The 24241-nt window shown below is 44.4% G+C and overlaps 1 pseudogene; it reads right to left on the bottom strand.

Moving 5' to 3' along the window:
* Positions 1-21849, bottom strand: part of LOC147926992 (uncharacterized) — a 29311-nt pseudogene extending 7462 nt beyond the window's left edge.
* Between the last annotated feature and the right edge of the window lie 2392 nt (positions 21850-24241).

Raw genomic sequence — 24241 nt, 5'->3', positions numbered from 1 at the left:
GGAAGAGGGTAGCTTCGGCTCAGGAGCAGGAGATGGAGTCACTGGTAGGGGAGATCAGTGCTTTGAGCTTGTGTGCTGTTTCACAGGAACCGTTGGGTTTGGAAGCAGTAGATAGAGCAGATCTTCTGAGTAGGGTGCGGTTGGCACAGGAGAAGGATTTGGGGCTAGTGAATGCCTCTAAGGATGTGGGTTCAGAGTATCAGGTCTCAGATAATGGTACTATCTTGGTGCACGGTCGGGTGTGTGTGCCCAAGGATGAGGAGTTGAGACAGGAGATTCTGAGAGAGACTCATGCGAGCAAGTTGTCTATTCATCCAGGAGCGACTAAGATGTACCGTGATCTTAAGAGGTACTATCATTGGGTCGGGATGAAGAAGGATGTTGCTAGTTGGGTTTCGAGGTGTGATGTGTGTCAGCTAGTGAAGGCTGAGCATCAGGTTCCTGGCGGGTTACTGAAGAGTTTACCCATTCCTGAGTGGAAGTGGGATATGATCACTATGGATTTTGTGGTGGGATTGCCAGTGTCACGGACCTTTGATGCTATTTGGGTCATTGTGGACCGGTTGAGCAAGTCAGCACATTTTCTGGCCATTAAGAAGACTGATGGAGCAGCGGTCTTGGCTAAGAAGTATGTGAGGGAGATAGTCAGGTTGCATGGGGTGCCAGCAAGCATTGTCTCTGATAGGGATTCCAAGTTCACTTCGGTGTTCTGGAAGGCGTTTCAGGCAGAGATGGGCACTAAGGTGCATATGAGTACAGCTTATCATCCCCAGACTGATGGACAGTCAGAGAGGACGATCCAGACGCTGGAGGATTTGCTGAGGATGTGTGTGTTGGATTGGGGTGGCCATTGGGCAGATCACCTGAACCTGGTAGAGTTTGCTTACAACAACAGCTATCAGGCGAGTATTAAGATGGCTCCTTATGAGGCTTTATATGGGAGGCCATGTCGTACACCATTATGCTGGACTCAGGTGGGGGAGAGGAGCATGTTTGGTGCTAGTTTTGTTCAGGAGACCTCAGAGAAGATTCGGGTTCTCAAGCTGAACATGAAGGAGGCTCAGGATAGGCAGAGGAGTTATGCAGATAGGAGGAGGAGAGACCTTGAGTTTCAGGTGGGAGACAGAGTGTACCTCAAGATGGCCATGTTGCGGGGTCCGAACAGGTCATTGTCAGAGACTAAGTTGAGTCCGAGGTATATGGGTCCATTCAGGGTGATTGAGCGGGTTGGACCAGTGGCATATAGATTGGAGTTACCTGAGGTGATGCATGCATTCCATAAGGTTTTCCATGTGTCTATGTTGCGGAAGTGTCTCCGTGAGGGAGAGGAGGTGTTGGCTAAGATTCCTGAGGATCTTCAGCCTAACATGACTTTGGAGGCGAGACCAGTGAGGGTTCTCGAGAGGAGGATCAAGGAACTTCGGAAGAAGAAGATTCCTTTGATGAGAGTCCTGTGGGACTGTGATGGTGTTGAGGAACAGACTTGGGAGCCTGAGGCAAAGATGAAGGCAAGGTTCAAGAAGTGGTATGAGAAGCAAGCCGCGACTTGAGCTTGTTTAGCCTGGTCCCATCTGTAATCCGTGGCTGGAGCGGGAATGGAGTATTCCAGCCCATCTCTCTTGTTACTCGGTCGCTTGGGGTGGTTGGTTGTGCGACTCAGTAACAAGATGAGGTGGTGTTTGGGGTACAAAGTTTCCGTGAGGCGGGGTTGTGAAGAGAAGTTTCCAAAAGTGGAAAGTTTCCAAAAATGGAAAGTGCTAAATATGGAAAGTTTTGCGGGAGTCAGAATTTGTCCATTTTAGCAGTGGGAAGCCTTGGAGGGGATTGTGTGGCCTTTGTGGCGGACTTTCGAGTCAGAGTGCCTGTGTGTGGCGGTCTTGTTAGACATTGTGTGGCCTTTGTGGCGGGCTTTTAGCCAAATTGTGTGGCCTTTGTGGCGGGCTTTTAGCCAATGGTGTGGCTTTTGTGGCGGGCTTTTAGCCATTTGTTGGCCTTTGTGGCGGGCTGTTTAGCCAGAGTGTCTTTGTGACGGTCCTTCGGGACAAATGGTCTTTGTGACGGTCCTTCGGGACAGATGGTCTTTGTGACGGTCCTTCGGGACAGATGGTCTTTGTGACGGTCCTTCGGGACAGATGGTCTTTGTGACGGTCCTTCGGGACAGACGGTCTTTGTGACGGTCCTTTGGGGACGAGTGGCCTTGGTGGCGGTCCTTTTTAGGACATTTTGTTTGGCCTTGGTGGCGGTCCTCGTGAGGACATTCTTGTTGGCCTTTGTGGCGGCCCTTGTGGCGTATATATGATCCTTGTGCGGTCATGGGGTATCCCGGTGTGGGAATATGTGGTTGGTAAGACATTGAGATGTTTTACGCGAGCCACGGGAAGGAAACCTGGATAGGGATAGGACTCAGACGTGTTCAGAATTGTTTGCTCGCGACTCTTGGGGGACTTAGGTTCTCCTAGTACTGCCATTTTTCAGAGACTTTGTGGCTCGGGAGTATGGTTGGTATATCGACTCCGGATGACGATCCGGGGGCGCGCTGTAGGGTGGCAACCCGAGAGACGAGTTTGGATTTTTTTCCTTATATCATTTGGCATGCAGACTTAGGTCTGATGAGGAGCCAATAAAAACTCAAGGTTTAGGCCTATGAGTAAAGGAAAGTCCAAAAAGTCAAGAGCAAATGACGCCTGGAGCGTGAGTCTATCGCCTAGAGGTGACCTTCTGTAGATCGGTCGGAGGAGTGCAGGCCGTGGAGACGGTTGCACGGGAGTCCTTGACTGATGGTTGTTCGAGATTCGAGGACGAATCTAGTTTGGTGGGGGAGAATTGTAACACCCGCAAACCAATTTTTGGTATTTTGGTAAGAGTGTCGATCGACACCTTCTAGTGAGGCATCGATCGACACCAGTTGTGGCCGGTTTGGTCGGTTCAATTTTAATTGTCCGGTTTGCGGGGTTGGTTTAGGGAAAACCCTAGCTCGGGTTTTTAAGGAGGGAGCTCGAGTTTTTCTCCTCTTTTGGCCGCTTTTGTCAAAAACAGAGAGAAAGAGGAGGAAAGCTTTGTTCTTGAGTTCCTGGGAGTTTTTGTGAGATTTTCTTGCTGTTCTTGGGAGATCTAAGGCTGGGAAGGTGTTAAAAGCTTGCTAGGAGTGAGGGAATTCGTCCTTATTGGTCAGAAACTTCCTGCAAAGAGGTGAGTGCATGACCATGGCTTATCTAAGCTAAGATCTCTAGATTCTATGTGATTTGGTGCTTATGTGGTTGTTTCTTTGAGTTCTCTATGATATTTCGATGCTGTCTGGGCTGGGTTTGGCTTCTGGGAGTGCAAGGAGCGGATTGGAGAAGCTTGGAGGCGAGATTCAGAGTTTCTGATCGAGGGGAAATCGCTGCTCAGCATCGGTGTCGGTCGACACCAGTTGGGGTGTCGGTCGACACCAACGCGAGGACGGCTCGGGACTTTGGCGAGTGTCGAACGATGCCATGTGGAGGTGTCGTTCGATGCAAACTAGGGTTTTCGGGAGTGTCGGGCAGGGTGTCGGTCGACACCAGTTTGGTGTCGGTCGACACCAGTTTGGTGTCGGTCGACACCAGATATTCAGTATCGATCGACACCCCTTGTTCAGTTACGATGGACGTTGCATGCTTTGTATATTGCCTGGTTTGTTTTATTGATTGTTGTTTGTGGCATGTAGAGATCTTATTGCTTGTGTGTATAGCCCAGTAGATGGGAGGATTGCCTCACTGAGTGTTTATCAAATACTCATGCATCTCAATTTGTGTTTGTGGTGCAGGTAAAGGCAAAGTGTGATCGTGGAATCAAAGGCAATGAAGAGGAGGATGTTCTAGGGACTCGATTGGATGTTGTCTGGCATTTGCTAGGGGGCTAGAGTTGAGTCATTAGAAACATTGCTAGGTTGCTGGTTTCATGTTTCTTGTTGTTTGGTATTGAGATATTACCTTGCTATAATATTGGTTTATTATTGGTTTATTATTGGATATTAATTATGTTATTCCGCTGTTGATTGTGTTGTGGTTAGATGGCTAGTGGGTATGGGACCACTAGCTGTAGTTTATTTTAATATATTATATTTATTATTTATTATTAAAAAAAAAAGGGTCGGTCGTTTCATTTCAATTGGTGACAGCTTGTCCTGTGGGAAGGTTGTTAAAGGGTGGGGACCTGGGTTCGAGGAACGCCTGGCGCACCAATAACCTACTGTGGATTTGGATGAATAGTTCCATTTGCCCAGTGAGGGGTTAGGATCGATGCCCTGCAGGGCCAGCTTCGGGCCTATGGGGGCAAGCTAGCGGTGGGCTAGTGGGGTCAACGGGACGGGTTATCACATAAAAATCGATTTTTATGTGACAACCCGTCCCGTGGACCCCGCTAGCCTCACTGCTAGCCCACTAGCCTCACTGCTAGCCGCCCAAACGGACCCCAAGCTGGCCCTGCAGGGCATCGATCCTAACCCCTCACTGGGCAAATGGTACTATTCATCCAAATCCACAGTAGGTTATTGGTGCGCCAGGCGTTACTCGAACCCTGGTCCCCACCCTTTAACAACCTTCCCACAGGACAAGCTGTCACCAATTGATCTGCAGGTCGTGTTGTCGACCGACACCAGATGGTAACTCCGAATCTCACCTCTCTGTGGACAGCTAGACACCTTGTGGTCCCTACTACCACACCCAAAGCATTTCGCACCCCCGTGCCTCGATCTCTGCATAACATCGAACTTCCTCTTCTGCCCCTGCGCAGGCTTGCCGCCCTTGCTAGGAACAGAAAGCGGCTGAGACTGCTGTGGCTGCACCGAAGAACTGACCACAACCACCTGTGACCTCAAGTCATCCTCTATCCCAGCTGCAACCTCAACCAGCTCTGCTCTCGTAGCATAGCTCCTCACTCTGCACCGAGTCCATAAATCATCCCGCAGAGCCAACAAAAACCTCCGCACATGAGCCGCCTATGGCTCCCATGCCCTGCCTGCATACCCCACAAGCCGACTGAACTCTGCATCCAGCTCCCGCACTGTACGGTTCCCCTGAGTCAGACCCAAGAACCGTGCCTCCATACGATCAAGAGCCTCCTGAGGAAAATACTTGGAGTTAAACTCCCCCACAAAATCTCCCCAAGACATACCCCTCTACACCCTCCGTGCTGTCACCGACCTCCACCACACACGAGCATCTCCTGACAAGTAAAACACTGCCAGATCCACCCTGTACCGGTCGGAACACCTAAGCGAAAGGAAAATATCCTCCATCCGCTCTCTCCACTCATCCGCTACACTCGGATCGGTACCTCCTGAGAAATACCCTGCTCCCACATGCCGCAGCTGCTCCATCATCCGCACATACTGAGCATCCACAACCTTGGCCCCCGGCTGCACACCTGCCTGCAAACCCACCACAGGCTGCACCGCTGGACCCTGCCCACCACCCACGGGCGGCACTACCGGATCCTGCCCACCAACCACTGGCGGCACTACTGGATCCTGCCCACCAACCACTGGCGGCACAACTGCTGGAAGTCGCTGCAGAACCTGAGCTAGCAAGTCCATCAAGACATCCTCCCTGCCTGGAGCACCTCCCGCTGCAACGCCCACACCCGGGGAAACACCGTGACCGACACCGGGCCCATCCGCCCTGCCGTCACCCAAACCAGCCTGGTCTCCAGACACACTAGGATGAACCTGTGACTCCGCCACCTCCTCACTGGCCATGCTCTGGGTCACACTCACACTGGCCTCAGGAACCTGACCTCGTCCCCAACCCCGACCACGACCACGCCCACGACCACGACCGCGACCAACAACATCTTCACCCCTAACCATCTGTATCATCCAAGAACAGAAGGCTAAGCAAACAATAATTCTATTACACAAGAAACACAACTTACTGTGGAATCACAACACAGGCTCGAAGAGGATGTTCTAGGACTTCATGCCACACTCAATTGACCAACCACACAATCACTCATAGCATGGAATCCTAAACATCAACAGCAAAAGCACAATGAACCCTAGTCCTAGAACCGTAAGGGCTCTGATACCAAAATGAAACAACCGACCCTTTTTTTTTTTAATAAATAAATAATAAATAATAATATAATTAAATAACTACAACTAGTGGTCCCATACCCACTAGCCACCTAACCACATTCACAATCCAACAGCGGAACCACAAACCAATAAATATCCAATAAAACAATATCCAATAACCCAAATAAGTAATATCCAGCATTAATCCCAAACAGCATAAATCAAACAACCAGCAATCTTAACAATGCTCTAAGACTCAATTCTAGCAACCTAACAATGCCAGATAACCATACAATCAAGTCCCTAGAACATCCTCCTCTTCATTGCCTTTGATTCCACGACCACACTTTGCCTTTACCTGCACCACAAACACAAATTAAGATGCATGAGTATTTGATAAACACTCAGTGAGGCAATCCTCCCATCTACTGGGCTATACACACAAGCAATAAGATCTCTACATGCCACAAACAACAATCAATAGAACAAACCAGGCAATATACATAGCATGCAACGACCATCGTAACTGAACAAGGGGTGTCGACCGACACCAGATGGTGTCGATCGACACTGACTATCTGGTGTCGACCGACACCAAACTGGTGTCGACCGACACCCTGCCCGACACTCCCGAAAACCCTAGTTTGCGTCGACCGACACCTCCACATGGCGTCGTTCGACACTCGCTAAAGTCCCGAGCCGTCCTCGCGTTGGTGTCGACCGATACCCCAACTGGTGTCGACCGACACCGATGCCGAGCAGCGATTTCCCTCGATCAGAAACTCCAAATCTCGCCTCCAAGCTTCTCCAATCCGCTCCTTGCACTCCCAGAAGCCAAACCCAGCCCAGACAGCAACGAAATATCATAGAGAACTCAAAGAAACAACCACATAAACACCAAATCACATAGAATCTAGAGATCTTAGCTTAGATAAGCCATGGTCATGCACTCACCTCTTTGCAGGAAGATTCTGACCAACAAGAACGAATTCCCTCACTCCTAGCAAGCTTCTAGCACCTTCCCAGCCTTGGATCTCCCAAGAACAGCAAGGAATCTCTCAATCTCTTCCCAATAGCTCAAGAACACTCTCTCTTTGTGTTTTCTCTCAAAAACGGCGAATAAGACAAAACAACACGACCCTAGGTCGTTTTCTTCCTTTAAAACTCGATTTAGGGATTCCCTAAACCAACCACGCAAACCGGACAATTAAAATTGAACCGACCAAACCGACCACAATTGGTGTCGATCGATGCCTCACTAGGAGGTGTCGATCGACACCCTTACCAAAATACCAAAATTTGGTTTGCGGGTGTTACACCTTCAAAATCCGGTTTTAAAAAGATCTTGGAGGAGGCCAATGTGTTTTCAATACACGGTTCACCTAGAGATGTTTAAAGTGTTATAAAAGTTTTGTAAATGAGTATACAAAATAGATAGTCTTTAACATTTATTAAAACTTGTAAGTACTATTAACAGTCATACCTTCATACTCTCCAACCCTCCAGAAACGCAGAACACAAAACACTGGTTCGTTACGATATGTGAGATGGCATCCTGACGAGTCCAATGAATACATGAAAAGGGTAGCATAGTTGTTTACTGCACGGCACTTGATAGATTCATACCTACAGATGAAGTTAATACAAACATTTTATAAAGAGTGAGACTTAAAACTCTTTGCAACATCAAATGTGGAATAAATGTGTCTTACCTGCCATTTAATTGCGTGAACAAAACTTCGCCAGCATGTTCTCTGTTGTCAGTTACAGCTACTACACATCCGCAAACATCTATTTTTTGCCATAAAAAGACATTTTTTTATTTCAAAAAAGATGAATATTGTTTCCAAATCTATCATAGACATAAAACTATTTAGTTTCTAAGTTCTGTTTGTACTTTTATATGGGAAGAACAAATTCTCAAAGTCCTAAAATTATGTAAAGTATAAAGATTCACCAACACAAAGATAGCAATATCTAAGAATAATTGTTTCTGAATCTATCATCCACATAAAACTACATATGTATAAGTTCTATATTTGTACTTTATATGGGAGGGACCAATCCACAAAGTTCCAAAATTCTTAAAAGTCTAAAGATTAAACAACACAAAGTTAGCAAAAATCTTTATCCACAGGGTATAATTGAAATTTTTTAAAACCGTATATTAAAAACGTACCAAAAGAAATGGGATGATGGATTCTTGAACGATATATATCACCCAAATCTTCGAATCGGAAATAGTTTTTTGAATTTACTATTTCCAATTGATTCATGGTTGATTCTTCCGTAAACTTGATTTGGAAAGGATGATGAGTATTCCTCTCCCTTAGGGTTGGATCGATGATTTTGAAAGTCCTAATCTCATACCATCTACCCTCATAAATATACTTCTGGAGCTTTTTTAGTGTTGTTGGAACAAAGGCCACCTCAATTGTGTCACCCTTCAAAAATTGATAAATTGTGTTAGTAATCTAATATATAAGACTTTAAAATATCAAATATCAGTAGAAATTATCATTTGGGAAATTCTCTAACCCTTTCATCCACAAGTAGAAGAACTCGTTTGCTGAAGAATTCGTAGACATACCAAGAATTGAAGACCTTGGCTTGGATACACCAGTTGGTTTTTTCCTGATGAAGATCAGAAATATAATCGATATTCATGATTCTATCGAATTAGGGTTTCTCTGTTTTCTCTCTTTGTCGGAGACGAAAAGGGGATTTCGGAACTGTAAGAAATCAAAGAGTCACGATTAAACGTTGCGTATTAACGTTTAGCGTTTCAACTTTTTTTTTCACTATTATATATTATTATTTAAATTATGATAACAAAATGAAAGACATGATTCGTGTTTAATAGATATATTTTGCAAGGTTCTAATTTAAATGTGTTTGAGATTTGATTGTTAAAATTAAGACTTTATCATACCTTAAACAATAATTTTTACCATTACGTAATTATATTTTCTATTCTAATTACATAGCAAAATACCACAATTTTAATTATATTACAGATAATTGTAATGAATATTATGAGTAACATTGTATTTCAAAGTTCATAAAAAATTGTTTAACTAATTATGGAAAATAAAATTTAATCTAAAAATCCAAAAAAATGTTCAATTACAAACATAATAATTAAACAGTCTCAAAAACCTCTTTGAAAACAACATTAAGTGTTTTATTCTGGCATTTTCCATCTTTATCCGTAATTAACACCTTCAATCCTTTTCTGGTTGTCACTCGAGAGAATGCAACATAAAGCTGTCCATGTGTGAAAACCGGCTTCGGAAGAAACAATCCAACATGTTCTAGCGTCTGACCCTGACTCTTGTTTATAGTAATTGCAAACGCCACGGTAATAGGAAACTGTCGTCGTCTCATACGAAAGGGAAACTTTGCATCAGGTGGACTAACATACATCCTAGGGATAAGTACCTTATCTCCAACCTTTTTTCCTGTCACGATTCTTGCTTCGATTACATGATTGGCCATCTGAGTAATAATCAGCCTCGTACCGTTACATAAACCTCCCTTAGGATCTATATTCCTTAACAACATGACAGGTGCTCCTATTCTCAAAGTCAAAACATGGCTTGGCAGTCCAGAAACTTGAATACTGTTTAGGATATTAAATTTCATATATGTTTTGAATATTAGAAAATTTTCAAAAAATTAAATTTCTATATCCTTTTTAATTTGCATACCTGGAAGCTTAGTAAGCATAAACTGATTTATCTTATCAACATCGTCATTTCTTGGACTTAGAATAGCTCTTTCACTAAAGAATTTTGGGTCAGTCCTCCTTGTAAATTGTTCTCCGTAGATCTCTTTAACTATTGCTTCAATAGGCTTTCCACTTGTATTAATTAATAAATCATCCGGAATTTCTATCTCCACATCCCCACTATCTGACTCGTTAATTTTGCCATCCCCGATATCAAGAAGCCACTTAGAAAAAGTAGCAAGAGCACCCGCATCCATACTATTAAGTGCTTTGCGAAGTCTCAAATTTTCGATAAGTTTAAGAACTTTACAACTATTCCAAAGAACAGATGAGTTGATAGATGCTAAAACTGTGGCTACCCTTCCACCTTCCGTAATAACTGGTAAAATCTGTCAAAAATCACCTCCTAACACAACAACTTTACCTCCAAAAATCTGGTCACACTTCATGATATCTCGCAAACTCCTCATTGGAGCCTCGTCCCATATTATGAGCTTTGCTTCTCTAATTAAATCAGCAAGATCAGATTCGGCATCTATCAAACAAACAGAATATTCATTAAGATTGATTGGAATACCAAATCTTGAATGAGCCGTTCTACCACCTTCCAAAAGCAAAGCAGCTATACCACTCGAAGCAACATTAAGAACAATATTACCTTTAGACCTTATATCAGCACCAAGAGTAGTCCACATAAAAGTTTTTCCAGTACCACCGAAACCATGGACAAAAAACATACCACCTTTATTGTGATTCACAGAGTGAATAATTTCTTCATAAACACGTCTCTGCTCATCAGTTAGCATAGGTAACAACTTATTGTACAATTCCTGTTGTTTTTGAGGCTTATATATTCTCTCATCTGCGATAAGCCTATTTTCTCCTGTGTTTATTATACTATCATCTGGTCTAGGCATTGTCTCGAAGGCCGTAAGAGATGTCCCATTCGATCGTAACATGAGTTCTATTTCAGTTAAACATATATTTTCTATCTGAGTCCGTGACAACATTAGACCTACCACAGAAAATTTTAAACATTTTTTTATATATAAATATATATATATTTTTTCCTTCAAAAACGGAAAATTTTGATGAAAGAAAATAAGTTTTTGAAATACCTGGATCGTTCCTGTTTCTCCTTTCTTTAAACTGAAACGACCGACCCTTTTTTTTTTAATAAATATATAAATATAATATACTAAATAAACTACAACTAGTGGTCCCATACCCACTAGTCACCTAACCACAAACACAACCAACAGCGGAAATAATAAAACCAATATCCAATAAATAATAATCCAATAAATATAATTATCCAATATAAATTCCAATCTTAACTAATGATCCAAACATCATAAAACAAATAACCAGCAATCCTAAACAATGATCTAGGACATAGTTCTAGCAACCTAACAATGCCAGATAAACAATCAACCGAGTCCCTAGAACATCCTCCTCTTCATTGCCTGGATTCCACGATCACCCTTTGCCTTTACCTGCACCACAAACACATATTGCAATGCATGAGTATTTTACAAACACTCAGTAAGGCAATCCTCCCATCTACTGGGCTATACATACAAGCAATAGAGTATCAGTAATCTTCACACAACAATCAACAAACAATAACAAAACAGGACGTAGCATCGACCGATGCCACACCTGCATCGATCGATGCCAACAGGAGAAGCATCGATCGATACAGAAGCTGCATCGATCGATGCAAGTGTAACTTGCATCGACCGATACCCAGTCTGCATCGACCGACGCATGCTCGACGCACACGAAAAACCCTAAAGTTCATCGCGCCGTCCTCACACGAGCACCGTGTTTTCTCCGAAGTTTCTCGCCGGATCTCGTTCCTACAACCACAAAAACTCAATCCCAAGCCACAAGAAAGCTTCCTAACGTCCATAACAACAATCTAATACGTCTAACACCAAACAACAAGCAAATCACTGAATTCTCTAGCTTAGATAAGCCATGGTCCTGCACTTACCTGTGCCAAGACGAATCTGAACAACACAAAAGCAAGAAAACGTTTCCTAGAAGCTCCTACAGCAATCCAAGCTACAGATCTCCTCAGGAAAGCACCAAAACTCCAAGAAATCACCAAAACGCTCAAGAACAGTTTTGTCTCTTTCTTTCTCTCTAGAAATCGGCCAAACTCGCGAATGAGACAAAACTCCCGAGTTAAGGGTTTTCCCTAACCCAAAACGCAGCGTTTGACTTAAGTCAAAACGCAGAAATTAGACCTTGCATCGACCGATGCACCACTGGCATCGACAGATGCAGATCCTAAACCGGGATTTTGGTTCACGGATGTTACAATTCTCCCCCACCAAACTGGATTCGTCCTCGAATCCCAAACAACCATCAGCCAAGGACTCCCGTGCAACCGTCTCCACAGCCCGCACTCCTCCGACCGATCTACAGAAGGTCACCTCTAGGCGATAGACTCACGCTCCAGGCGTCATTTGCTCTCGACTTTTGAACTTTCCTTTTTCTCATAGGCCTAAACCTTGAGTTTCATTGGCTCCTCATCAGACCTAAGTCTGCATGCCAATGTTGGCTCCTCATCGGGCCTAAGCCCGCATGCCATAATATATATATAAGGAAAATCCAAACTCGTCTCTCGGGTCGTCACCCTACAGCGCGCCTCCGGACCGTCGTCCGAAGTCGATATACCAACCATACTCCAAAGTCACAAAGTCTCCGAATATGGCAGTACTAGGAGAACCAAAGTCCTCCAAGAGCCGCGAGCAAACGATTCTGAACACGTCTGAGTCCTATCCCTATCCAGGTTTCCTTCCCGTGACTCGCGTAAAAACATCTCAATGTTCTACCAGCCACATATTCCCTCACTGGAATACCATATGACCACACAGGATCATATACACGCCACAAGGGCCTCCACAAAGGCCAAACAAAATGTCCTAAAGAGGACCGCCACCAAGGCCAAACAAATGTCCTAAAGAGGACCGCCACCAAGGCCAAACAAATGTCCTAAAGAGGACCGCCGCCAAGGCCAAACAAATGTCCTAAAGAGGACCGCCACCAAGGCACTCTGGCTAAACAGCCCCGCCACAAAGGCCATCTGTCCCGAAGGACCGTCACAAAGACACTCTGGCTAAACAGCCCGCCACAAAGGCATCTGTCCCGAAGGACCGTCACAAAGACACTCTGGCTAAACAGCCCGCCACAAAGGCATCTGTCCCGAAGGACCGTCACAAAGACACTCTGGCTAAAGAGCCCGCCACAAAGGCCAACAAAACGGCTAAACAGCCCGCCACAAAGGCCAAACAAAACGGCTAAACAGCCCGCCACAAAGGCCAAACAAACGGCTAAACAGCCCGCCACAAAGGCCACACACAAGCCCCTCCAAGGCTTTTCACCGCTAAAATGGACAAATTCTCTCTCCCGAGAAACTTTCCATCCTTAGCACTTTCCATTTCTGGAAACTTTCCACTTAAGGAAACTTCTATTTCGGGAAACTTTTCCCCCAAACCCCGCCGCACGGAAACTTTGTACCCCGAGCACCACCTCATCTTGTTACTGAGTCGCACAACCAACCACCCCAAGCGACCGAGTAACAAGAGAGATGGGGTGGAATACTCCATTCCCGATCCAGCCACGGATTACAGACGGAACCAGACTAGGCAAGCTCAGGTCGTGATTGCTTCTCATACCACTTCTTGAACCTTGCCTTCATCCTTGCCTCAGGTTCCCAAGTCTGCTCCTCCACACCATCACAGTCCCACAGGACTCTCATCAAAGGAATCTTCTTCTTCCGAAGTTCCTTGATCCTCCTCTCGAGAACCCTCACTGGTCTCGCCTCCAAGGTCATGTTAGGCTGAAGATCTTCTGGAATCTTAGCCAACAACTGATCATCGTCACAGAGACACTTCCGCAACATAGACACATGGAATACCTTATGGAAAGCACGCATAACCTCAGGTAACTCCAGTCTATATGCCAATGGTCCAACTCGCTCAATCACTCTGAACGGACCCATATACCTCGGACTCAACTTAGTCTCTGTCAACGACCTGTTCGGACCCCGCAACATGGCCATCTTGAGGTACACTCTGTCTCCTACCTGAAACTCCAGGTCTCTCCTCCTCTTATCAGCATAACTCCTCTGCCTATCCTAAGCCTCTTTCATGTTCAGCTTGAGAACCCTAATCTTCTCTGAGGTCTCCTGAACAAATTCTGCCCCGTACATGCTCCTCTCCCCCACCTGAGTCCAGCATAACGGTGTACGACACGGCCTCCCATACAAAGCCTCATAAGGAGCCATACCAATACTCGCCTGATAGCTGTTGTTGTAAGCAAACTCTACCAGGTTCAGGTGATCTGCCCAATGGCCACCCCAATCCAAAACACACATCCTCAGCAAATCCTCCAACGTCTGGATCGTCCTCTCAAACTGTCCATCTGTCTGGGGATGATAAGCTGTACTCATATGCACCTTAGTGCCCATCTCTGCCTGAAATGCCTGCCAGAACACCGAAGTGAACTTAGAATCTCTGTCAGACACAATGCTCGCTGGCACCCCATGCAATCTGACTATCTCCCTCACATACTTCTTAGCCAAGACCGCTGCTCCATCAGTCTTCTTAATGGCCAGAAAATGTGCTGACTTAGTCAACCGGTCCACAATGACCCAAATAGCATCAAAGGTCCGTGACACTGGCAATCCTACCACAAAGTCCATGGTAATCATATCCCACTTCCACTCAGGAATGGGTAAACTCTTCAGTAACCCGCCAGGAACCTGATGCTCAGCCTTCACTAGCTGACACACATCACACCTCGAAACCCAACCCGCTACATCCTTCTTCATCCCGACCCAATGATAGTACCTCTTGAGGTCACGGTACATCTTAGTCGCTCCTGGATGAATAGACAGCTTGCTCGAATGAGCCTCTCTCAGAATCTCCTGCCTCAACTCCTCATCCTTGGGCACACAAATCCGACCATGCACCAAGATAGTACCATTATCTGAGACCTGATACTCTGACTCAACATCCTTTGAGGCATTCACCAGCCCCAAATCCTTCTCCTGTGCCAACCGCACCCTACTCAAAAGATCTGCTCGGTCAACTGTTTCCAAACCCAACGGTTCCAGTGAAACAGCACACAAGCTCAACGCACTGATCTCTCCTACTAGAGACTCCATCTCCTGCTCCTGAGCCGAGGCTACCCTCTTCCAACTCAGAGCATCTGAAACTGTGTTAGCCTTACCAGGATGATAGGCTATCTCCAAATCATAATCCGCCACAAGCTCCATCCACCGCCTCTGCCTCAAATTCAACTCAGGCTGAGTGAATATATACTTAAGGCTCTTATGATCTGTAAACACCTGTACCTTTGCACCATAAAGATAAGATCTCCAAATCTTCAGGGCAAAAACTACAGCACCCATCTCCAAAACATGAGTAGGATAGTTGCCTTCATGCACCCACAACTGCCGCGAAGCATAAGCAATCACCTTCCCATGCTGCATCAGAACACACCCCAAACCAACTCTGGATGCATCTGTATAAACCACATAGGGTTCTCCCTGCTCAGGCAAAGCCAACACTGGCGCAGTAGTCAACATCTCCTTCAGGCTTGCAAAGCCTTCCTCACACTCTTCTGACCAGACAAAAGGAACATCCTTCCCTGTCAACTTGGTCATAGGACGTGCTCTGCTTGCAAACCCCTGCACAAATCTCCTGTAGTAACCTGCCAATCCGGGAAAACTTCTGATCTCTGTAGCATTCTGCGGTCTAGGCCAATCTCTGATAGCCTGAATCTTCTCTGGATCCACAGAAACCCCCTCTGCAGAAACAATATGACCAAAAACTACACTTGCTCAACTTAGCAAAATAGCTTCTGCTCCCGCAGCTTCTCCATAACTGCCCTCAAATGCACTGCATGTTCCTCAGGACTCTTAGAATAAACCAGGATATCGTCGATGAAAATGATGACAGATACATCCAGAAACTCCTGAAATACACTGTTCATCAATCTCATAAACGCTGCTGGTGCGTTAGTCAACCCGAAAGGCATCACCACAAACTCATAATGCCCATACCTCGTCCTGAAAGCAGTCTTCCTCACATCTGCCTCATCTATCGGTATCTGATGATAACCCGACGCCAGATCCACCTTAGAGAACCAAGTAGCACCCCTCAACTGATCCAACAACTCATCGATCCTAGGAAGAGGATACTTGTTCTTCACAGTGACCCGGTTCAAATCCCAATAATCTATGCATAACCTGAAACTCCCATCCTTCTTCTTCACGAACAACACCGGCGCTCCCCACGGTGATACACTAGGACGGATGAATCCCTTGCTCAACAGATCCTCTAGCTGCTTCTTCAGCTCTGCCATCTCTGCTGGAGCCATTCTGTAAGGAGCCTCGGATAACGGTGTCATCCCCGGTTCCAGTTCAACGGTGAAAGGATCCGACCGAGATGGTGGTAATCCCTGCAAAGACTGAAACACATCCTCAAACTCCTCTACTACCGGAATACCGCTAACCGTAGACTTCCCCACTGACTATGGCATAGATATAGTGACCAAATAAGCCTCACGGCCCATCTCGATCATCTTCCCAGCCTGAATGGCTGAGATCACGAGACTCCCTGAAGTCGGTCTAATTCCCTGAAAAACCAACTTCTCTCCTGGACGCTCAAACTCCACTCTACCCCTATGGCAATCCAAATGCACCATATGCCGATGTAACCAATCCATCCCGAGAATGACATCATACAACTCCACTGGACTGATAAGCAAATCCGCTGGCCATGACTCTCCTGCGACCTGAATATCAACCCCTCTAGCTCGTCCAATAACTCTCAGGAACTTGCCTCCAGCAACTCTAACAACTCCTGTACGCTGCCCGGGATCCCCTCTGATTCCTGCACACTCTGCACACTCCGGGGTAATGAAGCTATGAGAAGCTCCAGAATCAAACATAACGTGGGACTTAAACCCGCCCACCAACAAGGTCCCTACACAAACCTCATGTGTTGAGAACCTAACACTTTATCACAGGAAAACAGAAAATCTGAACCTACTATAAATTCACAAAGTTTAAGTATCATAAATTATACTTGTGATCGCCCCAGCACTGGTTCCACCAGTCTCTGCTGTCGTGTAAGCACGTGGCGTCTGCTCAATCCGTGCCACCTGCTGACCTCCAGGCTGCACCTGCTGCAACGCTGCCACTGCTACCAGCTGCAACTTGGGACAGAAAGGCCTGATGTGCCCTGTCTCCCTACAGTGGTAACAAACTCGAGGCCCTGCCGTCGGAACACTCCTCTTGGGACAACTAGCAATCTTGTGATCCTTGCTCCCACAACTGAAGCAACCAGCACCACCTGACTTCTGCGTAGCCTCCCACTTCCTCTTGGTTCCCTGGGCATGCCGGCCGCCCCTGCTGGAACCACCCTGCTGCTGAGCCTTACTAGGCTGAACTGCTGGAGTAACCGACACTGACTGTGCCCGGATATCCTCCTCAATCTCTGCTGCTGTCTCAACCAGCTCAGCACGCGTAGCATAGCTCCGCCCTCTACAGTGGACTCTCAAATCATCACGTAGAGCCCTCAAAAACCTCCTGATCTGAGCCTCCTCAGACTCCATACTCCGACCCCCATAACATAGAAGTCGACTGAACTCCAAGTCCAGCTCCCGCACTGACCGTGTCCCCTGAGACAACTGAAGGAACTGTACCTCCAAACGATCCAATGCCTCTCTAGGAAAATACTTGCAGTTGAACTCCAAAACGAAGTTAGCCCAAGTCATCTCCCGCTGCACCCTCCTAGCAGCCACAAACCTCCACCACAACTCAGCATCTCCACTCAAAAAGTAGACCCCTATGTCCACCCAGAACTCCTCAGGACATCTCAAAGTGTGGAAGTTACGTTCCACTCTCGTCCTCCACGCATCCGCAGCAGTAGGATCTACACCTCCTGAGAACTGCTCAGTACGCAACTTGCCCATCTCTGACAACATGTTGAGATAACGAGCATGAACCCCCACATCTGCAGCCACTGGCTGCCGCTCCTCCGCCACCACTGGTGGCACTACCCGAGCCTGAGCCGGTACCACAGGTGGTAACCGCTCCAACACCTGTGCTAGCAAAGCCACAATGTCAACACCAGGGACTCCACACGCTGGGGCTCCCACACCCGGGACCCTAGCATCACCGACCACTGGAGCATCAACACCGCCCCCTCCGGCCACACTCACTGAATCCCCCGGTACACCCTGCGACTCGCCAACACCCTCAGCTGTCACACTCTGGTCCTCGGTCTCACTAACCACTGGGACTCTGCCCCTACCACGACCCCGTCCGCGACCACGACCGCGTCCACGACCTCGACCAGCAACAGCACCACCTCTAACCATTTGCACTACCATGAACAGAAGGCTAAGCAAACAATTACTATTTAACACAGAAATAGAAACTCACCGTGGAATCACCAATAAGCTCGAAGAGGATGTTCTAGGACTCCATGCCACACACAATTGACTAACTCACATAATCAATCAAGACATGCAATCCCAAACATCTACAGCACAAAGCCTAGTGAACCCAAACCTAGAACCGTAAGGGCTCTGATACCAAAATGAAACGACCGACCCTTTTTTTTTTATAATAAATGTATAAATATAATATACTAAATAAACTACAACTAGTGGTCCCATACCCACTAGTCACCTAACCACAAACACAACCAACAGCGGAAATAATAATACCAATATCCAATTAATATCAATCCAATAAATAGAAATAACCAATATAAATTCCAATCCTAACTAATGATCCAAAACATCATGAAACAAATAACCAGCAATCCTAAACAATGATCTATGACATAGTTCTAGCAACCTAACTATGCCAGATAAACAATCAACCGAGTCCCTAGAACATCCTCCTCTTCATTGCCTGGATCCCACGATCACACTTTGCCTTTACCTGCACCACAAACACATATTGCAATGCATGAGTATTTTACAAACACTCAGTAAGGCAATCCTCCCATCTACTGGGCTATACACACAAGCAATAGAGTATCAGTAATCTTCACACAACAATCAACAAACAATAACAAAACAGGACGTAGCATCGACCGATGCCACACCTGCATCGATCGATGCCAACAGGAGAAGCATCGATCGATACAGAAGCTGCATCGATCGATGCAAGTGTAACTTGCATCGACCGATACCCAGTCTGCATCGACCGACGCATGCTCGACGCACACGAAAAACCCTAAAGTTCATCGCGCCGTCCTCGCACTTGCATCGACCGATGCAAGCTATGCATCGATCGATGCAACGTCGAGCACCGTGTTTTCTCCGAAGTTTCTCGCCGGATCTCGTTCCTACAACCACATAAACTCAATCCCAAGCCACAAGAAAGCTTCCTAACGTCCATAACAACAATCTAATACGTCTAACACCAAACAACAAGCAAATCACCGAATTCTCTAGCTTAGATAAGCCATGGTCCTGCACTTACCTGTGCCAAGACGAATCTGAACAACACAAAAGCAAGAAAACGTTTCCTAGAAGCTCCTACAGCAATCCCAGCTACAGATCTCCTCAGGAAAGCACCAAAACTCCAAGAAATCACCAAAACGCTCAAGAACAGTTTTGTCTCTTTCTTTCTCTCTAGAATCGGCCAAACTCGCGAATGAGACAAAAATCCCGAGTTAAGGGTTTTCCCTAACCCAAAACACAGCGTTTGACTTAAGTCAAAACGCAGAAATTAGACCTTGCATCGACCGATGCACCACTTGCATCGACCGATGCAGATCCTAAACCGGGATTTTGGTTCACGGATGTTACATAAACAAAATATCCTCACACAAGATGTCTTTCGTTTTATTCCAAACTTCAAGAGGAACAGTTAAACTCTTTGTATGCAGTAGGATCGCAAATAACTTTCTTAAAAATTCCCCAAAACACCATTCACCTGCTTTGTTTATAGCTGCAATGTACTCCTTATCATCATCCAATAATCCCAAAGCATAGCAAGCTTCTTGGAAATCACTATAACGTACACCATTGACTGTTTTTAAATAGTCAAAACTTGTTGGTCCTAGAATTTTATTAAGCAGTACTTGCAAGTAATAGGCTTGTCCTACAGAAGGCGGTACATACGTAATTCTGCCTATTGCAAAACTTTTCCGTTTCTCTGACCTTGGCTTCCAAAGTTTTTCTCTCTTATTCCACACAAATTTAGATGGAAATTCAGCATACGTAAGTTCTCTGGCCTGGGGATAAATCTTGTTGCATTCCATCCAGCCCAAAAATTTAGAAGTTCTATTTGTTGTACGGTGCAATACATCTTCTATTGGATCATCCTGATTGTAAATAGCCAATTCTTGTCCTGGAAGATGAAACGGGAGTTTTTCTACGGCTGTAGTACGATAACAAATCGGGAAAGCAAAAATTCGCCAAGAAGCCTCACATGCAGATACATACCTAAAAAATATTGGATTAAATTTGTCACGTATAATTTAATATGAAAATATTTGACAATCCTATTAAGTTGTTACCTGCAATTGAAAAACTTTTTAATTTCATTTTCCTGATCTTCTTCTCCTACTTTGGCTCTAACATAGTCCGGACCTTTAGTGATGTACTTGAACAAATATTTAACTGAACGTGTCTGGTTGCACCACTCAACATTTATATGAGCACGAAAACGGAGTGATAAATCACGATTATAGGGAATAACGTAACTATTATCGTATTGAAATCCTCTTTTCTCCACGATTCTCCCATCGTTTCGTCGTCTATATATTGGATAGCCAGCATCGTCGACAACAGTATTATCCATGAATGGTTTTGGGAAGAATTTAGTGCATTGCCCATTATTCATGCAGACACTATCTCTGCTCATATGACCACACGGACCATGGATCATCACATCAGAAACAACTTTGTACAAATACTTATCGACCTCTTTATCAGGAATTTCAGCGCTTATGTATTTATCAATATCGTCTGATGTACACATCTTATTGTCTGGGTGTAAAAACAGAATCATGTGCGCATGAGGCAGACCCCTCTTCTGGAATTCTATTGTATACATCGCCGAAAATTTTTAAAACAAATAAATATTTTTAAAAAACATTAATAAGTTATTTTTTTCCAAAGACTAATATAAATAATAATAATTAAAACTTATTAAATACATACCAGAATTTACGATACCAAAATTTTTTTCCTTTCTCACTTGGTCCATTAATCTATCAAGTTTCATCTTGAAAACTCGGCTACATATATCAGGTCTATCTTCTTTATTAAGACGATGCCTTGCTAGATAACGATCAATTTCAGGCCACCTTGGGTTGCACGTAAAAGTTATGAAAAGATCAGGAAATCCAAAATACTTGCAAGTAGCCATGGCGTCGAGATAATGTTGCATCATATATCTTTTTCCACCCGTAAACGATGATGGAATAAATATTCCTTTTCCATGTTGTGCAAGGTCTTCATGTCCTTTTTCAGCAGCTTCAATTATCTTATCGACTCTTTCAGTTCGGAGTTTGCTTTGGTTCATCCATATGTAGTTCAACCTGTTCGACTCGATGGTAGTGAATGCATCGACTAAAAACTGCTGGAATAATTTGCCTGCCATAACAATAGTCGAAGACTCTTCATATCTTTCAAATATTCTATACGCATAAAATTCCCTCATGGTAACGGTTTTCCTTTTACGTCCACGGGTATCCATGAAACCTATATCGATACCTAATCTGAAACCATCTTCACCATAAGGGAACAACATTGGGTACTGTAAAGGCAAGTATGCGGGATGAAGCTCACTTATTCTCTGTAAATTACCCGAACGACTTTCTATAACAATGTCACGTTTATTCACACCAGCCGTAAAATCTCCGGGTATTAAAGCAGCTACCTCTTTACTGGTAGGAAGATTATGAGTTCTTGCATCAGTAGTTCTTTCTGAAGGTAAGATTAATCGCAGACCTTCGCTACCTTCTTCCATATTAAATCTTTCACGTGCCGATCTAAATGCCTTAACATGTGGATTATGACTATCAAGCATTTTTTTTAATAGTTCAACAATCTCATGTTTTAAATCTCCAGAAGATCCTGATGTTCTATATCAACAACAAAACACAAAAATTAATAATAATAATGATTAGTAGATATACAAAATTAATCTAAAGATATTTAACAAATAATTAAGATATGGAAATATTTAAATACATATTTATCAATATATATAATTACCTAAATGCAGAAATTCTATTAGTTATCTCGTTACATATGTCATGTATATACAATTGCAAAAACATTGGTTCCTTTCCAGGTTCTGGCAAGATATCACCGATACGATGATAGTTTTCTCCGCACATCTGAAATAAATACGGCCCTCTACCATTATTTATTGAATGGTTAATTTTCCCACCTAATGATGTGAACGAAAACATCATGTTGTACGCTCGTATATTATCGCGGAAGTTTTTACCCCTATCGTCATTATTATAAAACAACGATAATAATGTTTTAGGCGCAGTCTTCAAAGTAGGAAGTATTACTTTGCCGCGATGGCCACACAGTGAAAAATCCGGCTTTGCCTTTTTAGTCTGTTTGTTCACCCGTTCTCCATACCACATATATACTCCACAATTATCACATAAAAAATAAGGATCTCCATCATCATAATAACCTACATATACATTTTTTAAAAAATTATTATTTTAAATATATGTTAGATATACATACTTATTTACAAAACAATCGTATAACGAATCAGATATGCATCGAGAGATACCATTATTTAATAACTTAGCTTTTATGGGAGGAAAGCCAAGAAACATCTCAGATGTCGCATTGCTTTCATTAGTATCGAATGAAATCTCATCAGTAGAGCTGTCTGAATCACTTTCGTCGTTCGTATCCGAATCAGTTGCGACAAAACATGCGAAATCTTCCTGTAATCCGGGAAGAAGGAAATTTTCTGCATAGGTAACAATTGGATTAGTTTTAGAATATATATATATATATATATTCATTTTTAAATCCTTCCCGAACATATTACCTTTTTTCTTCCTTTGTGCCCGTTTAGACTTCAGTATTTGCATTCTTTTCAACCTTGCCATCTTATGTGGATCAGGATACTGAAAATTCAGTGCATTTGTAAAAGCAGGAAGATTTATCGTAGAACTAACACCTGTAGTTTAATAATTTTGTTACGTGCAATCTATTAGTTTCGAATGTAACATATATCTTAATGTAAAGAATATAAAATGTTTGTACGTTTTCTAGAGACGGCATGTGTCGTTACATTCTTCCTCCGATATGGAATCTTCGAAGGTCTCATTATGTAACATCCGCAAACCAAAAATTGGTTTTTGGGGATGGGTGTCGATCGACACCAAGGGGGTGTCGGTCGACACCACTTATTTTTCGGTTCGATCAGAATGAGTTTTTAATCGATTTGGTTCGGTTTGGTTTAAGGAAACCATTGAACCGGGTCTTTAAAGGAAGGAAACGACCTAGGTCGTGTTCCAGAGGTTGTGGTCGCCGTTTTTGTTTGAAAAAGAGGAAAAGAGAGAAAACAAGTGTTCTTGAGATTGTGAGTGAGATTGGGAGATTTCTTGGCTGTTCTTGAGAGACTGGAGGCTGGGAAGGTGCTAGAAGCTTGCTAGGAGTGAGGGATTCGTCCTTATTGGTCAGAAACTTCCTGCAAAGAGGTGAGTGCATGACCATGGCTTATCTAAGCTAAGATCTCTAGATTCTATGTGATTTGGTGCTTATGTGGTTGTTTCTTTGAGTTCTCTATGATATTTCGTTGCTGTCTGGGCTGGGTTTGGCTTCTGGGAGTGCAAGGAGCGGATTGGAGAAGCTTGGAGGCAAGATTCGGAGTTTCTGATCGAGGGAAATCGCTGCTCGGCATCGGTGTCGGTCGACACCAGTTGGGGTGTCGGTCGACACCAACGCGAGGACGGCTCGGGACTTTGGCGAGTGTCGAACGATGCCATGTGGAGGTGTCGGTCGACGCAAACTAGGGTTTTCGGGAGTGTCGGGCAGGGTGTCGGTCGACACCATTTTGGTGTCGGTCGACACCAGATAGTCAGTGTCGATCGACACCATCTGGTGTCGGTCGACACCCCTTGTTCAGTTACGATGGATGTTGCATGCTATGTATATTGCATGGTTTGTTTTATTGATTGTTGTTTGTGGCATGTAGAGATCTTATTGCTTGTGTGTATAGCCCAGTAGATGGGAGGATTGCCTCACTGAGTGTTTATCAAATACTCATGCATCTCAATTTGTGTTTGTGGTGCAGGTAAAGGCAAAGTGTGATCGTGGAATCAAAGGCAATGAAGAGGAGGATGTTCTAGGGACTTGATTGTATGGTTACCTGGCATTGTTAGGTTGCTAGAATTTGAGTCTTAGAGCATTGTTAGGATTGCTGGTTGTTTGATTTA

This window comes from Camelina sativa, chromosome 15, assembly GCF_030686135.1.
Source record: "Camelina sativa cultivar CO46 ecotype springtype chromosome 15, ASM3068613v1".
NCBI classification, from domain to species: Eukaryota; Viridiplantae; Streptophyta; class Magnoliopsida; order Brassicales; family Brassicaceae; genus Camelina; species Camelina sativa.
The sequence above is the reverse complement of the archived record's forward strand: the minus strand, read 5'-3'. Positions and strand labels throughout refer to the sequence as shown.